Here is a 25724-nt window from a genome sequence, read left to right as displayed (position 1 = left end):
AATTAGTAAGTTATAATTAGCTTTATATTATATATATATATATATATATATATATATAAAAAGTTACTCTTACCTTATTGTCATGTCGCTTCTGTTTATTTGCACTTATTCTGGATAGAGAGCATGCAATATATATTTTAGAAGCGTCACAAGGCATAAAAGTTTGGGAACCTCTGGTCTATTATAAGTGTTTGACAGAAAATTCAAGATGATACTATTTAGCAAATTTAAATTTAAACCTATTTCCAGTAATCCAATTACTGATATCATTGTTTTTTGAGTTCTTTTTGGCAGTTTGTATGATATAAGTACTGCGCCTCTAAATGTTTGGGATCGATATATAAATAATAAACGAATAAAGGAACTCAGACTGACCATGTGGCACGTTTGATTTACTGAAATGAGAGTCACTCAATTTCAAGATATCTTGGGTATCTTATGTAAAGATATTGTAGTATTTGATTGATTTTGAGTTGTCTAGTTGTGTATGTTGCAAAATCATTAAACTATAATCAGTATACACTTAAACAAAAAATACCAGTAGGTTAAGAGGACATACTGATTGTTGATAATGCTTGATTAATCAGATGAGACTTTGATGGCTTATATTGATAGATACTTGACTTTTCATAGAGAATTTTTAGCAGTATAAATGAAACAGTGTTCTTATCCTTGCATTTTCACTTTTGATGTTATAAATTCTGTATTAGATGCATAGCTGGTATGCTGACTTCTGATTCCCTAGCATTAGAAGGATAAATCATATAGTTAAATGGAGGGAGGTAGGAACGCATCAGTTGCCATTAGCTATCCGAATCCTGAGGTGGAACTTGATAAAGGAATACAGGTGAATGAACTGGACATATTAAAGCTGCTGCAAGAGCTTCACTCAAACACAGCAGTGGGATCGAATCGGATGTTGATGAAAGTACTGAAGGAATATGCAAGAAAATTAGCAGTGCCTCTTGGACAACTCAACATAAGTAATGATTTAAATAAGAGAAAAGAGAGAAAGATAATTCCATCATACAGTGGTGGAGTTAGAATGGAAGAACCCAGCTACAGATCAATTGGTATCTCTGGAGTGGTCATTAAGATTCTGGAAAAGCTAATTAGGATTTACATCAGATAGGTTAAGGTAGATAGTCCCTTAATCCTTTGTAGAGGACAGCAAGGCTTTGTTAATGGCAGGTATGGCTTTAGCAATTGCACCCATTTTATAATAAAGCAACTGTTGTATAAAGGGGAATTGATATACCAACAAGACATTTGACAAGATTCTGCACTAGAAGCTGTTATTCAAACTTAGAGGGAGGAGTAGTAAGCTCAGAGGCACGTAGTGAACTATTTGCTGGATAGCATGGCATGTGATTTTAATTGTGTTGTATGCAAATTGTATGAGAAGACTGAAGCTGAGTCACTCTTACCATAAGGTGATAATAACATGGTACTATTAGAGTGTGAGACAGGAGAGACATTGCACCCAATAAATAAAACAGCCCTAGTGAGAGAAGGTGATGGGTTTTCTGTATTTGTCCCCTTGAAAGTTTTTGTTGGGGTGTTTTTTACAGAATGTAGATTGGGTGCAAAGTCTTGATTTTTGGCTTGAACCATTTGAGATGTGATGAATTTTATCTTTGGCACACTTGTTGGTGAACCAAGACTTGGTTTTCCAAATAAAATAATCCTTTCTGATTACTTCAAGAATCGTTTTGGATATTCAGTATAAGGCAGGGTGAAGATCTATTTATATAACAGGAAATTTTGTCATCGTCAGATTCTTGTAGAAGAGCTGATATGTATAGTACAATTTAAGAGGAGCTGATCAAGAAAAGTTCCATAGTATCGGGAAATGAAATTTTCAGGTATTCTAGTTATTAGATGGATTGATTTGTGTTTGGTCTTTGATGACAGCAAATAATTTGAGATCTCTTTGTTGAATTGTTAGTGTAGTATAGTGGTATGATGATAGAAATATTAATCCTTTGTTTAATTTCAATTATGAAGGGTTAGTGTGATATTTTGACCCCTAATCATGAAATCACTATACAAGAGATACATTTGTTGGCAACATGTGAAAAGATTCTCGGAATAAGGAGAGGATGGTATGATAATTTGAAAAACTTTGTGCTGATTATAAAGAGAAATATGTGGTTTTAAAAACAAGCGAAATTTCTACAAAGTGATTGTACGAGCTGTCATGATCATGACAGCTCATACAATCATTTGTGATGTATGTGAGCATGAATGGAATTAGAGTGCAAGAACTGATACAGAGAATATGTGTGTGTGAAAGAGTAAGGCATAGGTAATATGACAGCAGTCTATTAAAAAAACAGGTTTTTTTTAATAGGTTTTAAAAAACAAAAAGTGTTTAGTATATCAGGAAAGGTAAGAAAGGAGACAAAATTTGAAATCGGTAGCAGTGAAGGGTTTGAAAGAAAATGAACAAGAGGTTTGAAAAGAATTGATGTATAGTGATGATTAAGAGTGTGCTTGATGAATGCTAAAAGCATGTTTTTAGGAGTAAAGATTCCTGACATGACTAAGACTAAATCCAAGCATTAGAACAAGTTTAAGATAATTGTTATTGTTACAAAATGATTTTAAAGGTGATAAGTGTAGACATGAGAGAAAATATGAAGAAGTTTTGAATGAGGCAAAAAAAGAAGAGCAAAAGATGTGACTTGAGATGGACAGCTGTGATTGCAGGTGATTATGCACAGACAGAGCAGAAGAAATGGTATTCAGTATGGTGATGAATAGGATGTTTTCAATCTTAGAAAATAAGAGTAGATTATATTTCATTAGAATAGGTGTTAGGTGCTCTCCAAAATTGTTTTCAGGGATATATTAAAGAGTTAGGATATGTGCACTTTAGTTCATGTATGGAAGGAACTTGTGGTGCTAGATATTGGATCTAGTAATGGCAACTGAGCATCTGTATATAAATGGGTTGCTATTTTTGCCTTCAGTTAGATAAATTAATCATACATTTTTAACTCGGGAGGTGTCAAATTATATAAGAGCTTTGAATAAAAAAAAAGGGTCTACACAGAACAATAAGGCAGATGATTATGATAGAATGCAAAGGTAGTTTGAAGCAGTTCATTGGAAGTGGTCAAATGATGTCTCTATCTGACTACATCCTCCAGAGTTGAGGAAGATTTCATGGAATAAAATGATGAAATAAGACTTTCTAGGATGAACTACATAAAAATATTGTTGAGGGAAGAAAAGGTGATAACCCTAGAAGTAATATAAGAAGCAGTTTAGGAGAGCGATAGGCATGGAAGAGGAAGGCAAAATCATATGATGAAAATAATTCTTGTTAACTGAACAGGTGAAGGAAATCTGAGATTTTTGTGTGGAAAGTGAAATAAAAAATGATCATGGAAGGGTTGTGCAGAAGGAATAACGTAGAGTTTGAAATCACTATCCTGAGTTTGATGGATGTAAAGATTTGTACAATGCTGATGGACTGCATTTAAATGGCTTTTCAATTAGATGTCTAGAAAGAGAGAGAGCTTTGTTCATTGAGTGTGGGAGCACAAAGTCTGGTAAATCAAAGAAATTAGGACGGGTGGAGGTGTGTGTGAAGGCACCCATTGAAGTGAGTGAGTTTGCGAATGAATAAAAAATGCAGAATCTGTTCACAATCTAAAGGTGATGGACTAAGAAGATGCTACAGTTTCTATATACTAATGCTGGAAGCATCAGGAATAAAATTCGGAATTTTTGGCATTAGTTAGTACAACCTCGCAAAAAATTATGGGCATCAGTGAGACTTGGCTAGCAGCAGATAATGCAGTTACAGGTATAGAAAGTAATAGATTTGGTATTTTCAGGGAGGATAGAGTAGATAGGACAAGGGGTAGGGTACTGAGAACTCTGGAATGTGTGGATGTGAATATATTCGATGAGGGTCAGCATAGTTTTGTGAAAGGTCAGTCATGCCTTAGTAATCTAGTATTTTATAATACAGTAATGGCTGAGTTGGATAAAGGGAATGGCTATACAATGACACTGCTGGATTTTGCAAAGATGTTTGACAGCATACCACATGGAACTTTGTTATACAAACTGCAACAAATGACAGGATATGAAACTACACCTTCTGTCCAAAAAGAAACTGAACTTTTGATAGAAAACAAAACACAGGCCAATTATAATTATTCAAATCATTTATTTCAATCAATATACTCTCCCTCAGCTTCGATACAGCGTTTGGCACAGTTAATTAATTCGTTAAATGAGTTTTTTATATCGGTTTTTGGGATAGGGTTGTGGTTACTGCTGCTTGAACGTTTTCAATGGTGTATCACTTTCCTTTCATCGGCAAACGAAGTCGGGAGAAGAGAAAGAAGTCAAAGGGTGCTAAATCAGGTGAATACGGCAAGTGGTGCAACACACAAACTTGGTTTTTGCTCAAAAACTGTCTCACAAGGTTTGAACAATGAGATGGTGCATTATCATGCAAAAGTGACCAGCTGCCTGCATCACAATATTCATGCCGTATGCGATGAATTCTCGCTATTAATTGCTTTGAGATAAAACTCGCCATTGACCGTTTGGCCAGGCGGAACGAATTCTTTGTGGATAATGCGCTTGGAATTGTAGAAACGAATCAGCATTTTCTTTACTTTTGACTTCTCAAAGTGACTTCTTTCGGATGCTCCTCTTCTGGTGGTCTCCACTCAGCACTCTGGTGCTTTGTTTTGGGCTCCACTCAAAACACCACGTTGCGTCACCAGTAACGATCATTTCAAGGAAGTTTGAGTCCTTACGAGAAGTTTTGATGAGGTCCTTGCAGTGTTCAATTCGATAGCCGTCAGTCAACTTGTGGGGAAACAAATTGTGAATTCAATTTACGAAGGCCCAAACTCTTGGTCAAAATGTTGTGCACAGTTGATTTTGGAATTCCCAATTCATCTTCAATCAATCTCACGGATGATTTCGGGTTTTCTTTGATGAAATCACACACTTTTTAGGTGTTAACTTTGCTCAGTCCAGTTTTTGGATAGCCCAGCTTTTCTTGTCCTCAAGTTTCTCACGACTACTTTGAAATCGCTTAAACCACTCATAAACTTGAGTACGGGATAAGCATTCATTACCGTATGCTTTTTGAAGCATTTGATGCGTTTCGGTAAAACTTGTGCCAAGTTTAACACAAAAGTCGATTGCAGCTCTCTTTGAAACTCATTTTCCGACCGTTTATCAAAACACACACTGTCCCTCTTGGCACTGTAACTTGGCTTCTAATGAAACAAATGTCATAAACAGTTGACACAACACTAATGAAGGTTGCTGCTTTCGACAACAAAAAGATGCAACAGGTGGTGCCACTAGTTTCTTCTATTTTCGAAAAGTTCGGTTTCTTTTTGGACAGAGGGTGTAGCGATGTTAATAAAAGTGTGATTGATGGACATATGTCAGAAAATAGTATAGCATAGCCCATAAGTCATAGAATGGACCTGTCTGTGAATCAGCTGCATAAGTTATTTAACATCACCAGAATATTTTTATTAGTTGCAAAAAACAACATCGTGTAAATACCTTCCATTTTTGCCTTCATCAAGATGGGTCCTTGTTATGGAATGTTCCACAACTTATTGGTCACATTGTATAGAGAGGACGGATGAGGATTACTGTGTGCTGCAGGGCTCTGTGCTTGGACCACTCCTGTTTAATTTGCACATAAATTATATAGTAAATAATTTAAAGGGAGTTATTCAGGTGTTTCTAGATGATGTAAAATTAGGAATGTTAATAGTTAATCAAGGTGATTAACTATTAATTAATGTACAGAGCTTGCAGAATGATTTAAATCGACTGACAGTATCGACAAAAAACATAATCAATGTCAATTTAATTTGGAAAAGTGTTATGCATTTTGGGATACAAAGATTACAGACTGTGTAACACAATAAGGGAACTATACTTCAGGAAATTGAAGCCAGGGATTTGGGGTGGTAGTAGTAGATAGACACCTGAAGTTTTTGAAGATGAAGATTTGGTAGAAAGGATCCAGATGCGAGTAACTAAGATGGTGAGGGGATCTGTGGAATTCTCCCTATGAGGATAGATTGAGGGTTTTTATGGATTGCAAAAGCTGGTTGATAGGCAAAAACAAAAAAAAAAAAAAAAAAAAGGGAGATCTGATAGAAACATTTTAAGTTACTTAATGGCTTTTATAGAATTGATGCAGAATGTTTCAGCAGCTGACTAGAGAGGCAGAACAAGTGAGGTCATCCCTGATAGTTCAGTAAGCTTTTGGTTAGCAAGGGTGTGAGGTCTAGGTTTTTCTCTTGGAGAGTGGTGAATGAATGCAATGGGTTGCCTGAGTCAGTTGTCTGTTAATGGTTTTGTGGAGCGAAATGATTCATATATTATGTTGATAATTTGGGTCTCCCATGATGACTCTTAGGACTAAATGGAGATTCAATAATAATAATAATGGAAGAACTGAAATCCATTACAGAGAAGGAACCGGAAGACAGAAACAACAAAGTGAATGATGTCTGCAATCAAGAGAGCAGTAGAAGGAACAGTCCAAAAGACAGATAAGCTAAAAAAGAGATAGATCTCCTGGGAGACATAACTAATTCAAGAAAAAAGAGCATTAAAGATTAGGGGCAGGGGAGAGAGATTTCTGTGGAAATGGAAGAGCAGTATAGAGTGAAATGCAGTTAAGTGAAGAAGGTTGTTATACAAATCAAAATGGCTAGAGAAACAGTGCAAGGGTATCAATAAATGCTGTGGTGAATACAGAAATAGAGAAGAATACAAGATGATCAGAAACATCAACAAGAAATGAAGCCCAAAGCAGAGAACCATGAAAGATAGAAAGGATGAAATGATTATGAACACAGAAGAAATACGAGAGTAATGCACATAGTAGGAAATGAATCGGTATGCAGGTTGTGCAGAAGGAATGGTGTGGGATTTGTGGCCCTATGGTCTGTGTTTGATGAAAAGAAGGATTTGCGTAATGCTGCTAGACTGCATCTAAATTGATATGGTGTTAGGTGTCTAGAGAGCTTTATTCACTGATCATGCTGAAGTGCAAATTCATGAAAAATAAACAATTAGGGTGGATTCAAGTGAATGTATGTAAAGGACCCCATGAGTCAAGTGAGTGTGAGAATGACCAAGTGCCAAAGCCAGTCTTTCAAGCATATATATTGAATAGGGCAGTCAGTTCAGGAAGTAAAGATGGTTGGGGGCCTAAAGGGATAATGCAGTTTCTATATACTAATGCCAGAAGTATCAGGAACGAGGAGGAGGAGCTTTTGGCATTGGTTAGTGCAACCTCACCAAATGTTATATGCATCACTGAGACTTAGCTGAAAACAAATGATGAGTTACAGGGATAGAATATGAAGAGTTTAGTATTTTCAGGGAAGGTACAGAAGATAGGATTGGTGGAGGGGTGCTGCTGATGATGGCAGATGAATTGCACCCAAAAAGAATAGGAGATAGGTGGGAGAGTGTTTGTTCAATTGAGGCAGTCTGGTGTGAGATCAAGGCCAATAAGACAAAATATATGCTTGGTTGCTGCTAGAGGATTCCAGGGATGATCTTGAAGATGCATCAGCAAATTAGTATGAGTGCAGGTTAGTGATTATTATGGGGGACTTCATTTATTGAGATATAGATTGGAAGGAAGAGAGAGATCTCATGGCAGGAAGAAATGGAATTTATATACCTACTGAGACAGAATTATTTGAGGCAGCATGTGATGGAGGGGACTAAGGATGCAAGAGTATTGGACCAGGTGCTCTCTGTTACCGAGGTGGCCACATTGCCTCAGATTGAGGAAAGTGACCATGCAGTCTTCACTTAGGAGATTGTAAAATATGAGGAATATTCTGGCATTAAGGGATATATGTAGAACTACAAGGCAGATGATGATGACAAGCTTAGGAGGAAGTCTGAAGCTGTGCCATGGTATAAAACCCTGTGAGGAAAGGATGTTAGTAGTGCATAGTTACTAGTAGTTAAGGGGCATCTAGAGAAAGCAGTATTAAATCGTATATCTAAGGTAAGGAGGGTTAAACAGGTTGGAGTTGGATGACTGAGTAATGTAATTAAAGATGAGCTGAGCCGCAGGGAAAAAAAATGCTGTGATGGGTGGGTAAGGAAAAAGGTGACCAGTGTGGTAAGGCAGGCAAAATCAGATTACTGTACGCCCACAGATGCGAGACCCTTCGACACTTCTGCACATGTCAGAAGAAGGAGAATCCATTCCGATAATAGGGTAATCAATCCGTCTTGTGGGATGAGTTGTTTTTATTGTTACGTGTAGAAAATTAACTATTATTTTATGAACATTGTAGTTTTTAAAGTGGTAACTATTTTGCTTTATAACAGTTGGAAAATTTTACATATATAAAGCACATGATTTCGCATGTTGGTTACCAATTCGTACATCCTTTATTTCTTTCTCCCCTTCAGCATGAATTGACTCTTGGCTCGTTGCCAGACTAGGGTCTCAGATCTGTGGTCGGACAGAATGAGAAGAAACTAGCTGAGTAGGCCAAAGGAAGTCCCAAAGAGTTCTTTCTTTGTTGCAGTAAAGAGGAAGAATGACCATGGAAGAATTATCTTGATGAGTACTGATGGTCACAAGTTGACAGAAACAGATAAAATAGTTCAGTTACTGAGTGACCACTTTGCATGGTATATCATCCAAGTGAGGTTAATGCTGTAATATGTGGCAGAGACTGATGTATTGGAACAGATGTAGGTGAATAGGAGTGTCTTAGGATATTGCAGAATCTCAAAGTAAATACAGCTGTGGGACTATAATTGTTAAGGGCACATCCACAGAGTCCTAAGACTTATTGTGGGAGCCCAAGCTATCAGCAACATCTGTCATACTTCTCCTTAAAACCATTAACATACAAAGTGCTCACAACTAACTCAGGCAATGCATTGCATTCATTCTTCACTCTCCAACTGAAAAATCTAGTCCTTATGACTCTGCATGAAGACTAGATATCCTGCTTCCAGGGATAACTCTTGTTCTGCCTCTCTAGCCAACCCTGCATCAATTCTATAAAAGCCTTAAAGTAACTTCCAATGTTTCTGTCATATTTCCCCTTTTTCATCTATCAACCAACTTTTGCATTCCATAGACACCTCACCATCTTGGTCACCTGCCTCTGGATCCACTCAACAGCCTACTCATCCCCAAGGAACCCAGGTGACCAGTATTGAGCACAGCAATCCAGATGTGATTGAATCGAGACTTTATAATCGGGAATGATAATTCCCTTATCTCTGCTTGTTTGTGTGTTATTCAATTTAATCCTGTGAGCTACTCTGGCTACTTTATCAATATGTCTTCCAAACTTCAGCTCTATCTGCTACTACTCCAAATTCCTTTCTTCATTAATTTTTTGGAGTATAGTTCCCTCAATGTGGAACACAGCTTGTAATCTTTGTATCCCAAAATGCATAACTTTACACTTTTTCACATTAAATTGACATCCATTATTATATACTTTGACTATTCCCCTACGCAACTTTGTATCATCACAAAACAACTGACTATCAGCCTTCAAATTATTTTCTATATAATTTGTGTACAAATTAAGCACAGAACCCTGGGGCACATCACTAATCACCAGCATTCTCCTAGATTCTGCTCCTCCATATACTAATGCTTATTAGTAACCCTCTTAGTCTGCTCCTGTTCAGCTAAAGTCTTTTAAAAATCTGATTTTACCTTCCTTACCATGCTGGTTGCCTTTCTCCGTATATATCCTTACCTTGTACTTTATACCATGATACTGCCCTAAACTGAATCCTAAGTGTATCTTATTCATATGCCTTATAGTTCCATATTTACATCTTAAAAGGTATTTCTGGTGTTTTGCGACCTCCCAAGTCAAGATACATGATCTCTTTCCCCATTTTGAGGAAATTTTTATTATGTTGGGCTCATACACGAGAGGTTGGCTGATCATCGACTCAATTTGTCATTGTTCAGTAGTAGGTTGGGAAAGGAGAAACTTGGTGACATTTGATTTAAAAGCCTGCATATTGTATTTCTTGGGAAATATGTCAGTGGGGGGGGGGGGACTGTTCCACACTACAGCAGTAGCATGGATGGAGGAGGACGAAAAGAAACTTGTTCTGTGAGTTTCAAGGTATATTGTGAAAGGATGTGTGGCAGCTGTATGTGTTCCGATGAACTTAGTACAGAGTGGGGAAATTATTGATGCTGTTTCAGATGAACATTCCCTGTGTAAATATTTATAGAATATACAGATTGCAGAGACCAAATGTCTATGTGAAAGTGAGGCGAGTGAGTTGGTAAGAGATGGGTCATTTATCAGTTTGATTGCTCTCCTCTGTATTGAGTCAATACAGAGGAGAGCAATCAGCTTTTTGGAGCCCCACTCCAAATGTGAGAACAGTATTCGATAGCTGGGCAGAGTTGTGATTTGTATAAGGTTAACAGCTGTTTAGAGGTGAAGTAACGTCTTGAGCGAAAGAGAAATCCTAGTTTTCTGGACGCTGACAGTGCAATGGCTGTGATGTGTTTATGCCCGGAGAGGCCTGATGTCAAGGTAATTTGCAGAAGAGAAATCTCATCTTGTCTAAGGAATTTGAGTGTCATCAAAAATAATACTGGGGGAAAATGGTTCTTTTTTTGTGAGAAATAAGACAGAACTGGGTTTTATTAGCATTGAAGTTGACGAGGTTATCTGAGACCCATTGGAGGATGGCTTGGAAATCAGAGTTAAGGGAAGTTGTGATTGATGTTCTGTGAGTTGGGTAAGGTTTATCAAATGAAAGGGAGGAGTGCAATGTCCTGTCATCTGCAAAACTGTGTATTGGGTTTGAGGTCAACTGAAGTAGTTCATTGATATACAGGAGGAAGAAGGTCAATGAGAGAACTGAACCTTGTGGGACCTCAGCATTAGTTGGATAGTGAGAGGATAGTGGGCCATCTACCATCACACATAGTGCATGTCCAGACAGAAAGCTGGCAGTCCATCTGCACAAGTCCTGAGACAGTCCAAATTATGGGAGTATGCTTAGTAAGCCTTTGTGCCAGACCCGGTCAAAGGCTTTAGAGATATCAAGTGCAACCACTTGGGATTTGCAAAATTTCTCCATAGCATTTGTCGAGAGATGGGTGATATGTGAGAGCAGATCGCCTGTTGATCAGCATTGACGAAATCTGTACTAGTGGTCACTTAATAGCCAGGTACCTTCAAGGTTGAGTAGGAGTCGAGAATTGATGGTTTTCTCCATCACTTTAGATCGGACTGAGGTGAGTGAGATAGGGCGGTAGGTAGATGGCAGCGATTTGTCACTCTTTATAAATGGGTTGAATAAGGCTTATTACCAGGCTTTAGGATATATACTAGTGGAGTAAGAGAGTATGTACAGATGGCATAGGATAGGAGTCAGTTCTGGTGCAAAAACTTTCAGGACAATTGGAGGAATGTCATCAGGACCAGGAGACTTTTTTTGTGTGTCTAATTTAGACAACAGGTTTATGATCTCTTTCTGGCAAAAGAGTACAGGAAGCGTTTTATGTTGGGCAGTTGGAATGACTGGGGGGGGGGGGGGGGTTGCCATTGTCAGTTATGTGTGCATTGGAGGTAAAGTGTGAAGCCATGAGGTTAGCTTTTTCTGTGGGTGATGTTGCAATTGAGCAATCCGTATGAGAGGGGTGGGAATAGTGTAGGAAAAGTTTTTCGGGCTTCAGTATAGGCATGGAAGGAGGATGGCATTCTTGATTTGAGCCAGTTGTGGTATGCCTGATTTTTCATTTGTACAGCCTTAGCACATCTTTTAGAGAACCAGGGTTTAGATAGGGGATGGCAGTTCAGAGAAGTGTGGGAATGTAAGTTTTCATGCCAGTGAGGATTATTTTGGTGATATGTTTAGATTGGAAGAGTAGTCCAACCATGGAAATGAAGCATAGTAGTCTCATAGGCTGTCACATTTGGCACTGTTATATGCCATGCTACTATTGTGTTGGAGTGAATGTGTTGTTGTTGCATGGGGGAAGAAATGAGCACTAGGTTGTGGTCAGAATTATCCAGGAAGCTCTCTACATTCACTGCATATTTGGGTCACTGGTAAGGAAGAGATCTAGGGTATTTGGGGAGTGGTTTTGGGTTATCTGGTATTCTGGTTGGCTTGTTAACAATTTGGGTAAGGTCATTAGTGATGGCAAATGTTTCAGCATCTCTGCCTGCAGGATCTGTACAACTAGAAGAGGAAAGGTGGTTGGTGTTATGGACATTAAAATCACCTAGGAAGATGATTTCATGCTAGGAGTGCTACTGGAGAAAATCAACTATAGCCACTTTAGTCATGGACAGTTCTTCTGACCCTGTAAGAAGATCCAACACTCGTTACCTGAGTGCTCCCCAGTCGCATTCTGCTTCAATAATTATCTCTCAGTAAAAGTGTATAAATTATGCACAATAATCTAAAATCATCAGTACTATACCAGAGATACTGATAGGTCAGTAGTTTTTGCACCACCCTTATACAATGGAACTATCATTTATTCCTGTGGTATTATTCCAGAGCCATGGCTTAAGTTATACAAACATGTGAAAGGCTTAGCCAATTCAGCTTAACATTGCTTTAGCAAACTTGCTGATATTCCATCTGTCCCTCTTAATAAAATCTTATCCAGATTATGCAACAGCCCTTCAACCTCATTTTCAAGCATCTCTAACTCTTCATTCAATGTAGCAGTAGCACTGTGCACCATTTTACATAAACCTGGTTGATATATCTTAGTAAAGTGAGCACTCGTTAATTGAACAATCTCATTAGCTTCTGGCACTAGAGTACCATCTGCATTCAATAAAGTTATTCCTAAACATTCATTCTTTCTTTTCCTTGCAGCATAACAATAAAATCCTTTTGGATTGTCTTTGGCTTGCATAGCCAATTTCTTTTCACTCTGACTTAGCTTTCTGCACAATACTTGTTACTTTTCTGTCCTGAGCTTTATATATATTTCATAACTCCTCTCACCTTTATTCTCATGTTATTCTTTTCACATAATCTCCTTGTGGATCTCTTGCTTAATGAGGTTGCATGTCCATTTCACTCCCAACCTATTTATTCTTCGAACATTAGGAATATATTCAGATAACGCCTCATTTAATCACATTTTCAAAGATTCCCATGCATGCTGACATTTTTCACATTTGGTAACTAATATCATGTGACCAATGCTGGTATTCTCCTAAGTTGATCATAATTTTCAACTTTGCAGTTCTACATGTAACTTGTTCTAATGGGAACATCAGTATAATTATACCAAGAAATCACAGCATGATCTCTGTAGCCAACTGGTGGTAAAATAGCCATATTCTTAAGAGACCCCTTTTGATGCTATGAATAAATCCGACACTCTTTGTCCTCAAGTTTCTTCTTTCACATGCTGCTTGAGAAAATTGTCTTGCAATAATTCAAAATTCAGTAAATTCCTCTTAATTCTCTTATCATGAGATTTTTCTTCTACCTCAGTCAATGTTGGGATAATTAAAGCCACCCATAATGATCACACGTTTAGTACCCATAAAGCTAAATTGGATATAAATTTTTTCATCTTCTGCAACTGAACGCCGCCAGATTTGTATCAACACCCTATAATATATATATTATTTTGTTAGCCTCCACTTCACACCAGATAGCTTCAAACTCACTGCTATATGGAACATTGTTGGCATCGGTGTTTTCTTGCATTTCTACCCTAACTGGATTTAAGTCTTCTGATATCATTAGTAGTAGTACTCCTCTCCTATCATTCCTAAATAAATAATTCCATTACACTTGATCTCAGTTACTATATTTGATTCTGATAGCCACTTTTCACTAATGCCAACAATCTTAGGCTGTATCGTATTCAATAAAGCAACAAACTCAACCCCTTTGTTTCTGATGCTCCCTCCCCAGACATACTCAAAAGGTCCAAACCCAAAGCATATATTTCCATCCCTTCACCAGATACATAACCATGTTCGAAGCCATTCATATCTTTATCATGTTTGCTTACCATTCAAGTTGAACTTTCACACACATTTTTTCCATTCCTCCCTTGATGTTCTAGCTTCCCTGACTCTGCATTAGTTCTTATACCAATAAGTAATTTTTCCAGGCTTTTGATGCTAAATGAATTTAAGAGCAGGCCATCCCTCTTATACAAGTCTTTTCTGCCCTCGAACACACTCCACGCCCCTAAAAACTCTCATCGATTTCTTGTACATAACCTGCACATGGAATCATTTGCTATAACTGCTGATCTTCTTAAATCAGTACTGTATCTAGGCAGCAAACCTCGCATTTCTTTCTCGCTTTTTTCAACAGACCTTTCATGTCCTCTCTCTTATTATATTTGTTGGTACTTAAATTATTAGTTCCTACCAGAACTACCATATCTTTTCTGATTTTCAGTTACGTTTGTCATATCTTTAATTCTACTAATATTCTACAATAGACATATCAGGTTCCTGTCCACTCAATAAGATTTGAGTATAGCCATGCCACTTTCTGATGTATACTGTCAAATGATTTCTGAAAGTCAACAAAGCAGGCATGAATATTTTTATTTTATATAGGGCTTTCTCCATAATTAATCTTAACATTAATATCTGGTGCACAGCTTCTGTCTGTCTGAATTCTGCTTGCTGGTCATACAGATTTTCTTGTGTTGTTTCCTTATTCTTTCTATTAATATCAGAAGTACTTTTCCTCCTGACTATTAGAGCAGTTTTTCTCTAATTTGTCACAAATGAGTATTAGAATTGATTTTGCCCATTTTTTTGGCATTTTTCCCTTTGTCTCATGTAATGTTACACACCAGTGTTAATTTGCTTATTGCCATATTTCAGAATTTCCCCAGTGACCTCATCATTTCTGAGGCTTTTATCGCCCTTCAGATGCTTTACAACCTCATCCTTCAGTATATATATGTGTGTCTCCTTCTATGCTTGGTGGTGCTATTTCCCCTCAGTTCATCAGCTAACCTCTTTTGAACCTCTACTCCCTGTATCTTATACACAGCAAAGAAGTCAACTGATACCATAGTGTGAGAAACAAACATCAATGAACCTTCCTTAATAAGATGTAGGATCTCCTTTCACTTCAATGATTGCAGCAATCCTACAGGGCATCCACAAGTATACGATAGCAATCAGCGGGTATTTTGGACTATTCTTCCTGTAAGTATGTAGTGAAGTTCTGGACAGTTGTGGAGCAGCCGAACTTTGACCTCATCCGACACTCCATTTCATCCCACAGATGTTCAATTTGGTTGAGATCAGGACTCTGTGGACTCAATCAAGTGTTGTGACATTCATGTCCACAAACCACGCAGTTACAGCAGCAGCCGCCTTAGGACACTGATTGTCTTGCTGAAAGAGACAGTGGTCAGTTCTGTAGACATGTCACAAAGTAGAAAGAATCACATTGCCCAGAATGTTCAGATACCTCAGAGTTCAATATTTGTGGCACCATAAACAGAGATCTGAGGCCAAACCAGGAAAAAACAGAACCTTACCATCACACCGGCATCTCAGAATTTCATTGTTGGGATTATTCATTCTTGTAAGATGTTCAGCAAGCATCCACCATACCACACCCTTTCATTTGCTCGGTAGTGGGTGTAGCATGATTTGTTGCTCATAACGCAGCTTCCAAGTCCCACTGTCCATGCTCTTTGCACCACTGAAGAATATACTGCATGTTGGTTTGGATAATGTGGGACTTGCATATTGTGGTCCTACCATGAAACCCATGTTTTTAGTCTTGGTTCTGAATGTTTTTGTACAGATTTGTGTTCCAGTCAGTCCAGAACTCTGCATTCAACTCAATTTCCAAGCATACCCTCAGCAGGTGGTTTTTACATGAGTATGATGGGCTGTCTACTGTAGATAGAACTAGCAGTTGACTTTCCATGCTTCCATCTCAGTATGGTATCACTGACTGTTGACCTGGGATGGGCCAGTTTGTCAACAATTTGCTGAACAGATGGGCCTGCAACACTGCATCCTAAACAATGCCTTTCAAACTCTGTCAGTTCCTTTTCACAACCATTTTACATGGACACTCCATGTAAAATGGTTGTGATGCTCCAAAATCAGTGCTACTGATTTGGGAGCATCACATTCCTCCAATTTATACCAACTACAAATGGATACTTGTTATGTCACAACACACCTTGCCCATGGGAGTATCTGTTGACTTCTTTCCAAGCACTGTATAACTGGGCAGTGTTATTATTATTGTACGGGCACCTTCATGAAGTCTGAACATGCATTGCTTTAGACCCAAACTATCCACACAAATTATCAAACCTCTCCTTAAACCCATTAACAGACAATGCTAACAACTGATTCTGGCAACCCATTCAATTCATTCTCCACTCTCCATGTGAAAAATCTGGTCCTAGCGTCCCTACTACACACTTTTACTCAATTTCCAAGCATAACCTCTTGTTCTGCTCTCATCAGCTAAGTGCTAAAACATTTCCCCTTCACCAATCGCATAAAATCCTTTAAGTAACTTAAATGTTTCTATCATATCAACCAACTTTTGCAGTCCACACACTGTCAATCTCTCCTCTTGGGGAACATACCACTCATGATCTTGTTTGCTTGTCTCTGAATCCTCTCCATCACTTTTTAATCATCTTTCAATCTCGATACATCGCCTTAATTCACTATTACTCTAATTTTGCATCATCAATAAACAGCTGAATATTTCATTTCTGGTTATTTCCTATATCATTCATGTACAAATTAAACACTAGTAGTTTTAGAACTATACATTGTGGCACATGACTAGTCACCTGCTTTTGCCTGGACTCTGCTCCTCCATATACCACTTTTTGATATCTGTCCAGCAGCCATCCTCCTATCCCTATAACCAGTGTTATATCCATCCCTTATTTATTTGTAAAAATTTGCGTAACGTAATAAGAGTTCCATGTTGTATTCTGTCAAATGCCTTTGCAAACTCATCAGCAGAATCATCATGTAGCCATTTGCTTTATTCAACTTAGCTTTCACTATTATAAAAAGATCAGTAAATTACTGAGGCATACTGACCCTTCACCAAGCCATGTTGTCCCTCGTAGAGTTATTCTTATCCACCAATTCTTGAATTCTCTTTTTGACAAATTTTTTCAGTACTTTTATCACCACTTCTGGGATACTAATTGGTCTATAATTTGCTACTGCATGTCTTAGAACCTCCCATATGCAAGATAATTATTTTACTCTCTTTTCACTCCCTTGGAACTCTACTAGTGCTGAGTCTACAATTAAAGTCATTGCCAGTTCCTTTGCATATTTCTGCAAAATGCAAGCTGATATTCCATATAGACCTTTGCAGGACGAAGTACAAGATTGAAAGGCTACAGAAATGGCAAGGGATTAGTTAAAGTGAGAACAACAGAAAAAAGCAAGAAGACCAAAGTCAAAAGGAAAATTGTAAGAATAAATGAGAGAAAGAGTATAAGTAGATATTTTTGCAGCAATTCTGTGATAAAAGGAGTAGTTCATTGAAAGTGCTACAAAATCTTCTCTCTGGTGCAAAAATTACTATTAGTAATATCAAAAATGCAGAAAGGGAAGGTGAAAGAATTGATTATTTCAACTGGATCCAATGACTTTAGAGTTGAGAAGTACTGTATGAGGGAATCTACTCTTGCAAGCAAAAATTTTGAATATGGTAGACAATTCAGTAAGTAAAGGTGCTCGGGGAGCATACAGCCTATCTGTAGTTTCTATCTAGCAATACTAGAAGTATCAAGAACAAGAGGAAGGAGATTTTGCCATTGGTTAGTGCAGCCTTGCTTATAGGCATTAGTGAGACTTGGGTAACAGTATATGATGTAGTTACAGGAATGTGATGGATTTAGTATTTTCAGGGAGGACAGAGTAGACGGTACAAGGGGTTGGGATTCTGCTGATGACAGCAGATGTTAGGCAGCCAACATCTGCTGTCAAGAATATAAGTCAGTCATGCAGATGGCAGTTCTTTGGAGTCAATCTGGGGTGAGATTCAGACCAGTAGGACAAAATATAAAATTAGTTGCTGCAATAGACCAGGGGGTGCCAAGAATGATGTGGAAGACATGCATCAGCAGATTAGTACAATGATGGTATGAACTCGCATACAGAAATTGGTAGACAAACAGGCTATACTCTGCAAGGAGCAGCATGGGTTTACTAAAGGAAGGTTATGCTTTAGCAATATGCTCATATTTTATAACAATGTTATGGCCGAGTGGGATAAAGGGAATGGATACACTATGATAATGTTGGATTTTGCTAAGGCATTTGATAGAATACCACACGGCTATTACATGAACTGGAGAATATAGAATTGAAATATAAACTTTTTACTTGGATCAGTGGATGGTTGACAGACATCAAAAAGTGGTATATGGTTGGTCAATTTGCCAGATTTAAGGTGACCAGTGGTGTACCTCTGGATTTAGTTCTGAGGCCATTGTTCTTCAATCTGTACATTAGGAAGGGAACAGATATGCAGTTGTTTGCTGATGATGCAAAGATAGGCAGGGCACTCAGGGATGCTACTGATATCTCACTTACAAAATGATTTGAATAGGCTGAAAATTTGGGCAAACAAAAATGGCTCTCATTTTATGTAAGTGTAAAGTTATCCACTTTGGCATGATGAGATTTCCAGCGGCATATTATATTAGCGAGGTTATGCTACAAGAAACTTGAGGCTAGGGATCTTGGCATAATGGTGGATAGGAATTTGAAATTCAAAGGTCACATAGATTTGGTCTCTCAGGTTCCAATGGGATAAAAAAAAAGCTGTGGAAAGGGTGCAAAGAAGAATTACAATGATTATATCCAGATTATAGATTTAGATAATGAGGAGAGATTCTGAGCATGTGGATTACAGTTCTAGTTAATAGGAGAAAAAGGATTGATATGATAAAGGTCTATAAACTTTTAAATGGATGCTATAGGATATCTTCTGATGAAATTTTTCATTATATGGAAGGTGGAGAGAGAACACGGGGAGGCATCAATGAAAGTGAAGTTTGTTTGCAGTCAAAGGGGGTAAGAGCTAGATTTTTTTCACAGAGCAGTAGTTGAGTGGAATAGCTTGCCTTTAGGGATAGAGTTCATGTAGTGTGAATGAATTTAAGAGAAGGTATGACATCTGGTTTGTAATTTATAGCCTCACTTGATGAGTACTTGATCCCTGTAGGTCTTAGATAATAAGAATAATATCAATGACAATGCATAGTATGGTGTGAGAATTTGTGCTAAAGTAGAAGATAGTTCCTGACACAACGGAGTATGAGACAAGGAAACTCAATTCCCTGAACATCTTTATAATTCTTTTGGAAAGGACAATGGATATGATGAATATGTAGATTTTCGACCAGTAAAATCATATTATAAGAAGGAACATATTGGGTTTATTTGGCTGTATTAATACAATTAAATGAATCCAACTAGTTTTGCCGCATACACCTGTAACTTCTGGGTTAGGATTAGAATGAACAAAAAAATTACAATAAAGGGTTGACATGAACAATAACATTACTAAAATACAAAACATGTAGGATCCTTTACAATAAGCTAAAAACCAGTGTGGAAGCTGGCATGAGTCAGCTATGTCCAGCAATGTGTGTGCACGATAGTTGGCTGAAAAGTTAAAAGTATCATTCATTGGTTTCTATTGAATGCGCTTTGTAAGTGGATGACCATAATAGATTCTTTTATGTTGCAGACTTCTAGAAGTTTGGAAATCAGACAAAAAGAGCATATTGGAGACATCAATAACAACAGAGAAGACAGATCGGGCTTAACTTTTCATTTTTCCTACACACATCATAACTGAATGGCAGAAGAGCTCCATTCCTTACATAGAGGACAACTTCACTGCCCTCAAAAGAATCGACTGTAGTCTTTTGCTTACAAGGCACACTCAGTAGAAACGAAGGAATGATCATGTGTGATATTTAGAAATTGCTCACATCTTTTTGCATGTCAGACTTCAAATTTTCATTCAACTATTGTTCACACATGACTGAACATTAGCTGACCAGTGCTAGCTTCCACTCTCCCTGTGTTTTCTGTTTTACTTTATTGTAATGGTTTCTACATGTTTTTGTATTTTATTAATGTTATGGTTCATGTTAGCCCTTTATTGTGAATTATTTGTTCTTTCTAATCCTAACCTAGAACAAGTCACTAGTATATGCTGCAAAACTAATCTGTTTCATTTAATTGCATTAATACAGCCAAATAAAGAACAGTGAATATCATTAAGGAAAGTATAAGGGAAATTTCAATTCAAGATACAAAAATAAGTCGCTTACTATTTAAGATGATGTATATTTTTATTGATGAAGAGGAACTGGAGAGAAAAGTGCCAAAGTTAAGAAGGAAAGCAATATGGGTTGATGATGAACATTGAAAAAAACTAAAATGAAAAGAGGATGAAATGAGAAGAGGATGAAAAAGCAAATAATCAGCAGACATAACTTGGAAGGGGTTAAGAACTTCACATATCTTGGGTGCAGTATGATACACAATTTAGACTGTAAAAAAGAGAGAAAAATCTCAGTTAAGAAAATGGAAGTATACCTACAAGCAGTGGACAAGATATAGAAAAATAAATCATTGAGCCTTCCTACAAAGCTGAGGCTGCTGGAAACATGCTTATTCACGAGTGCTGTGTATGGTTGTAAGATGGGTAATGCTCAGACTAGTTTTTGAAAGAATATGTTATGAAAGATTCTATGAATCGGATTGTAAAAGGTAACAAGTGAAGAACTAAACAGGAAAGTAAACTGCAAGGAGGATCTAATGCAGAAAATAATTTGAAGGAAATTACAAATTTTTGGGACATATCTGCAGGATTTATCACAGTAGAAATATTAGACCTTGATGCTTGGTACAGCGGATGGTATAAACAGAAAAGGATGGTCAAGGAAAGAGTGGGTAGATGATGAGAAGAAGTAATGTGCGGAAAGAGTTTGCAGAATTTTAGTAACTTGGTATTGGATAGAGATAAATGGCAAAGAATGATGACACAAGAAACAGACTCCAATGAGCATTGGACCTATGTCAGCAGATAATGAATATAAGGTATATTTGAGTCTGGAATTTTTCTGAAAGTCATTCAACTTTCATTCTTTTCAGAACTTTAGTAAGCATTATTATTTTCAGTGTGATATTCATTTTATCCTCATCAAAATGAAATAGTAGACACTTCCTGTTTCAGTATATTATGCTTAACAAGAAATTATAGTTTTAATCCTTCCCCAAATGAAAGCACACAAAGTTTGCACGTTTACTATCTCTTCAGAACTAGTCTACTTGTATATGGAGGCTGTTGACCTCACATAATTTCCTCAGTATCCTATAATGCTTCCTCATCCAGAACTCTATCTCTTCACATTTATTAGCATAAATTTTTCTTTTCCATGATGACTTTTCTATATAATTTCTTATATTCTTCAGTCCCTGTGTCTTCTTGTTTCTCCAGTTGTCTCCTTTTGTTCAGATCCCATGTTGAATCTTTGATCCATAGGTCTTTTGGTCTTCTAATTGGGGCTCTTCACAAGTCTCCAAAAGAGCATTTGTTCTGATGTTTGTACTGTGAATCTGCTAGTGATTACTCTGATATCCAGTCTAGTGGGGCTTGCCTGACTTGGAAGGTTTTGGATTTTTAGTCATACTTTGGCTCTAACTAGATGATAGGCAGTACATCAAAGATGCTCATTTTCCACCATTGAAGTGCCAGGATGTAATCAATCTGGGCTTGAACTATCAGTATTTGATGACCAAATATAGGTGTGTCATGGTGTTTCTGGAAGCAGATAATAGTAATCACTAATATGTTAGCATGGGTAAATTCCAACAGTTTTTCACCATGGGGTTACATTTGCCCAAACCAAATCTGCTACACTCAGACCTAACTTTTATAATCTAGTAATATACCAAGGTATATTACTTGTATATTTTCCATATATAAGTAATATACCCTGGATATAAGTTACTTTCCATATATATAGTCTGAACCAGGGATAGTTGTAGAAAGATTTTTGCTTGGCTTATACCTAAGCGTAAGCAAACAGCTGACATGTGAACTATCTTATATAGAGGAAATACTTATATACTATTTTGCTAATTTTTATAGATATATTTAGCTAACACGTGTGGGAAAAAATTAGTTTTATTCAAAAACTTCAGTATATTTCATCCATATAACATGGGCATTTTACTACTGGTATATACTACATGACTTCTGTATTGATTTATCCGTGGTATATTGGATTTGGCTCTCACTGATGAGACTTTGGTAAGCATTTAAACTGGTTTGGGTAGTGACCCTTCCCATAATATATTTACATTTTGGAATATTGAGACAACTGATTTGAAGTAATAGCTTCTATATACTAATAGCATGAAAATACTTTGCATTTAAACTTTGTTTCTTTCTTATACTTGGATAAAGGTTTAAAACAGGAATATATAATTTATTGTCAAGTATAATATATTTTGTAACCCATCAGTTCATTTTCTGTAAATTTCTGTTTCAAAACTCCTATATACCTTTGTGTCCTCATTCAGCCTAAGGATATTATTATCAGTGATAACAGAATAAGTTATTTGTGTTCTCTCCATCATAGTGAACTTTGAAGTTATTTACACTTACTAGCATTCACAATGTATTCCACTTGCTAACAACTCTCCACATAAAATCTACTCCTTACACCCTTCTTTCACCTCATCTCAAGGGGTGTACAGGATATGATAGTACTAATGAAAAATTTACATCATTACTATCTTCCTATCTACAATTTTCCCTCAAATCAGTCTGTTACTTGTCAAGACTCCAACATTATCAGATCTTATATTTCTGTCGTCTAAGGCACTTTGTACCATATCAATCCACCTATATCTTGGTCTTCCTCTGGGTTCTTTTTGCTGCAAACCTGGCAGAGAACACATGTTTTGCTAATCTTTCTTCACCCATTCTGTTTAAGTGACCATAACACCTGAGATTAGCTCTGCAAACGCATTTCTGGATGCTGACAGTGTCAAGTTCTTTCCTAATATCCTCGTTTTTAATATGATTTTGCCATTGATGCCATCTGTTCACATCCCTAATCTTTCTCAGGACTCTCATATCTGTGGTCTCTAGTCTTTGGTCAAGTGTTTTACTTCTGACCCAGCTCTCAGATCCATAAGTTAAAACTGGTTTGAACACTGTCTTATATACAGCTAATTTAGTGTTCTGACTAATTTCTCTCTTATTCCATATGAATTTATTCAATTGACTTCCCACCATACCAGCTTTGCTGATTCTGTTGTCTATTTCTATATTTAATTTACCATCTTCACTAAAAATCGTGCCTAAGTAGCTGAAATGTTTTACTTGTTCCACAGGTTCTCCATTCACAACGCAGTTGGCATTTTCAATGATTCTGATTATTTTCATTGTCTTTGTCTTTTTATTGCTGACCTTCATGCCATATCTATTACAACAGTTATTCAAATTAGTCAGGGAATCTTGCAGGCTTGTAGCAGATTTATTTAGAAGTATAACATCATCCACATAAAGCAAAGAGCAGACATTAACATCTCCAATTCTGATATCATGTTTAATACCACTTTCCTTCATAATGTGATCCATATAGATAATGAATAACAGAAAGGATAATGTACCTCCTTGTCTCACACCAGTTTTAACATTAAACCATCTTCCTGTACTTCCTTCAATTCTAACCTGCTGACTTACAACTCAAATAAAGACTAAGTATTGCTTGATATAATGCCCCATTGACACCATATAACTGTAGCGTATTGAATAGCTTCTCTCTTGGCACCTTGTCATATGCCTTTTCCAAATCGACAAAACTTAAATACAGATCTCTGTTATATTCCCATGATTTCTCAACTATTTGTCGTAAAGTGAAGATCTGATCCTGACAGCCACTATTTGATCTGAATCCAGCTTGTTCTTAACCAAGCTTTTCTTCCACAATTCTTCTCTACCTTTTCTCAAGTATACTTGCATAGATCTTGCCAGGAACACTCAGTAGGGAGATACCTCTGTAATTCTCACATTCAGTTTTATTTCCCTTTTTATATATGGGTACTGTTAGAGCTCTACTCCAATCATCGGGAATGCGTCTGTCTGTCCAGGCTTTCTAAACTATATAAAACTGTATAAAAGTCTTACAGTGGCTGCAAGACTTTTATACCACCATACTTCAGCATTTCTGGTCGAATATCATCTACTCCTGCTGCCTTTCCACATTTCAAGCCTTTGATGGGTTTTTCTACTTCAAGTATGGATATGTATTCCTGACTGTGTGCCTGCGGAGTGTTTTTTACCACTGTGCTAACACTGCTGTTTTATTTAGCAATTTTTTGAAGTAATTACTCCATACTTCAAGGACATCTTTTTCTCCTGTTTTCAGGTCTCCTTTATCATCTCTAACTCCTTTTACAGCACTCTTTCCTCCATTTCAAAGCTTCTTCAACAACCTCCAGAATATCTTAGCATCTTCTTGATATTTATTTTCTATGTTCTTGTCAAATTCCTCCAATGACTTTTGTTTAGCTAGTTTTACACAGTGTTTCACTTTCTTACAATTGTCTCTGTATTCTCTAAGAGCAAAAGCTGACTTATTTGCCAGGAACTTTTGATATGCTTTCTTCTTTATCTTCAATGCCTCTTTAATGTCCTGTGCCTTTTATACCTTGTCCACCATGGAGTTCTGATTTTTCTATCCTTGCAGAAAACCTCACCACATGCCTCTCTGGCTGAATCAATCAGGGTTTTCTTCACGGCTTTCCACTGAATCTCCAAGGTTTGGTTCCTGTTCTCAAACTCTTTCATTTTTTCTTCAATAATCTTTGTGTATTTTAGTTTACAGTTCACATCTGAGAGCTGCTCAACTTTTATTTGCTTTAAAACTTTCTTACATGTTATTCTTTTCAATATGAAATTCAATTTTATCCTGCTCAAGACTAAATAGTGGTTGCTTCCAATTTCAAATCCTCTGTACACTCTGGTGTCCTGCACCAGGGAGAAAACATCACTATCAACAATAACATAGTCAATGAGACTTTTCTTATTCCTTTGCCTCTTCTCTCCATGTGAATTTGTGCACATTTTTATGTTGGAACATGGTGTTAGAATAACCAGTCCATGTTTTGAGCAGAAATTCAACAGGTATTTGCCCTTATTATTAGCTTTGCTCTTTTCTCCAAATTTTTCCAAAATATTTTTGTATGTCTGACAATCATTTCGTACTCTGCTATTTAGAGTATGATATCTGCTATCATTGTGCCGGTTGCTTTTTCTAAAGCATCAAAAAATTCCTCCACTTCTATCTTAGTAGAACCTTCTGTGGGACCATAGGCACAAATAAGTCTCATTGTCCAATTCCCCATTCTGATATTTGCCCACATCACTCTACTTGAGACTGCCTCCCATTCAAGAAGATTAGCCTCGTATTTTGTGTTAAATACTATGGCTAATCCTTCTTTTCCTTGATTGTCATTTCCTGAATATAACATTTTGTATCTACTGCTCAGAAAGATCTCACCAGTTTTTGTCTTTTTTTGTTTTAGTCACCTGTATTATGTCGATCTGGTACTTATCTGATTCTTCAGCTAACTCCATTTCTTTGCCATTCAGGCTTCTTATGTTGA

At 37.1% G+C, this 25724-nt stretch overlaps 1 protein-coding gene across 1 annotated transcript in view; it reads left to right on the top strand.

The window, feature by feature from the left end:
- LOC150094523 (uncharacterized) overlaps window positions 1-25724 on the top strand; it is a 159957-nt gene that overhangs the window by 662 nt on the left and 133571 nt on the right. The gene's annotated exons all lie outside the window — the stretch shown is intronic.

Source organism: Typopeltis vanoorti, chromosome 22 (genome assembly GCF_054136105.1).
Source record: "Typopeltis vanoorti isolate ZY-2024b chromosome 22, IOZ_Tvanoo_1.0, whole genome shotgun sequence".
NCBI classification, from domain to species: Eukaryota; Metazoa; Arthropoda; class Arachnida; order Uropygi; family Thelyphonidae; genus Typopeltis; species Typopeltis vanoorti.
Note: the sequence above shows the minus strand (reverse complement) of the source record. Positions and strands in the feature narration are given on the sequence as shown.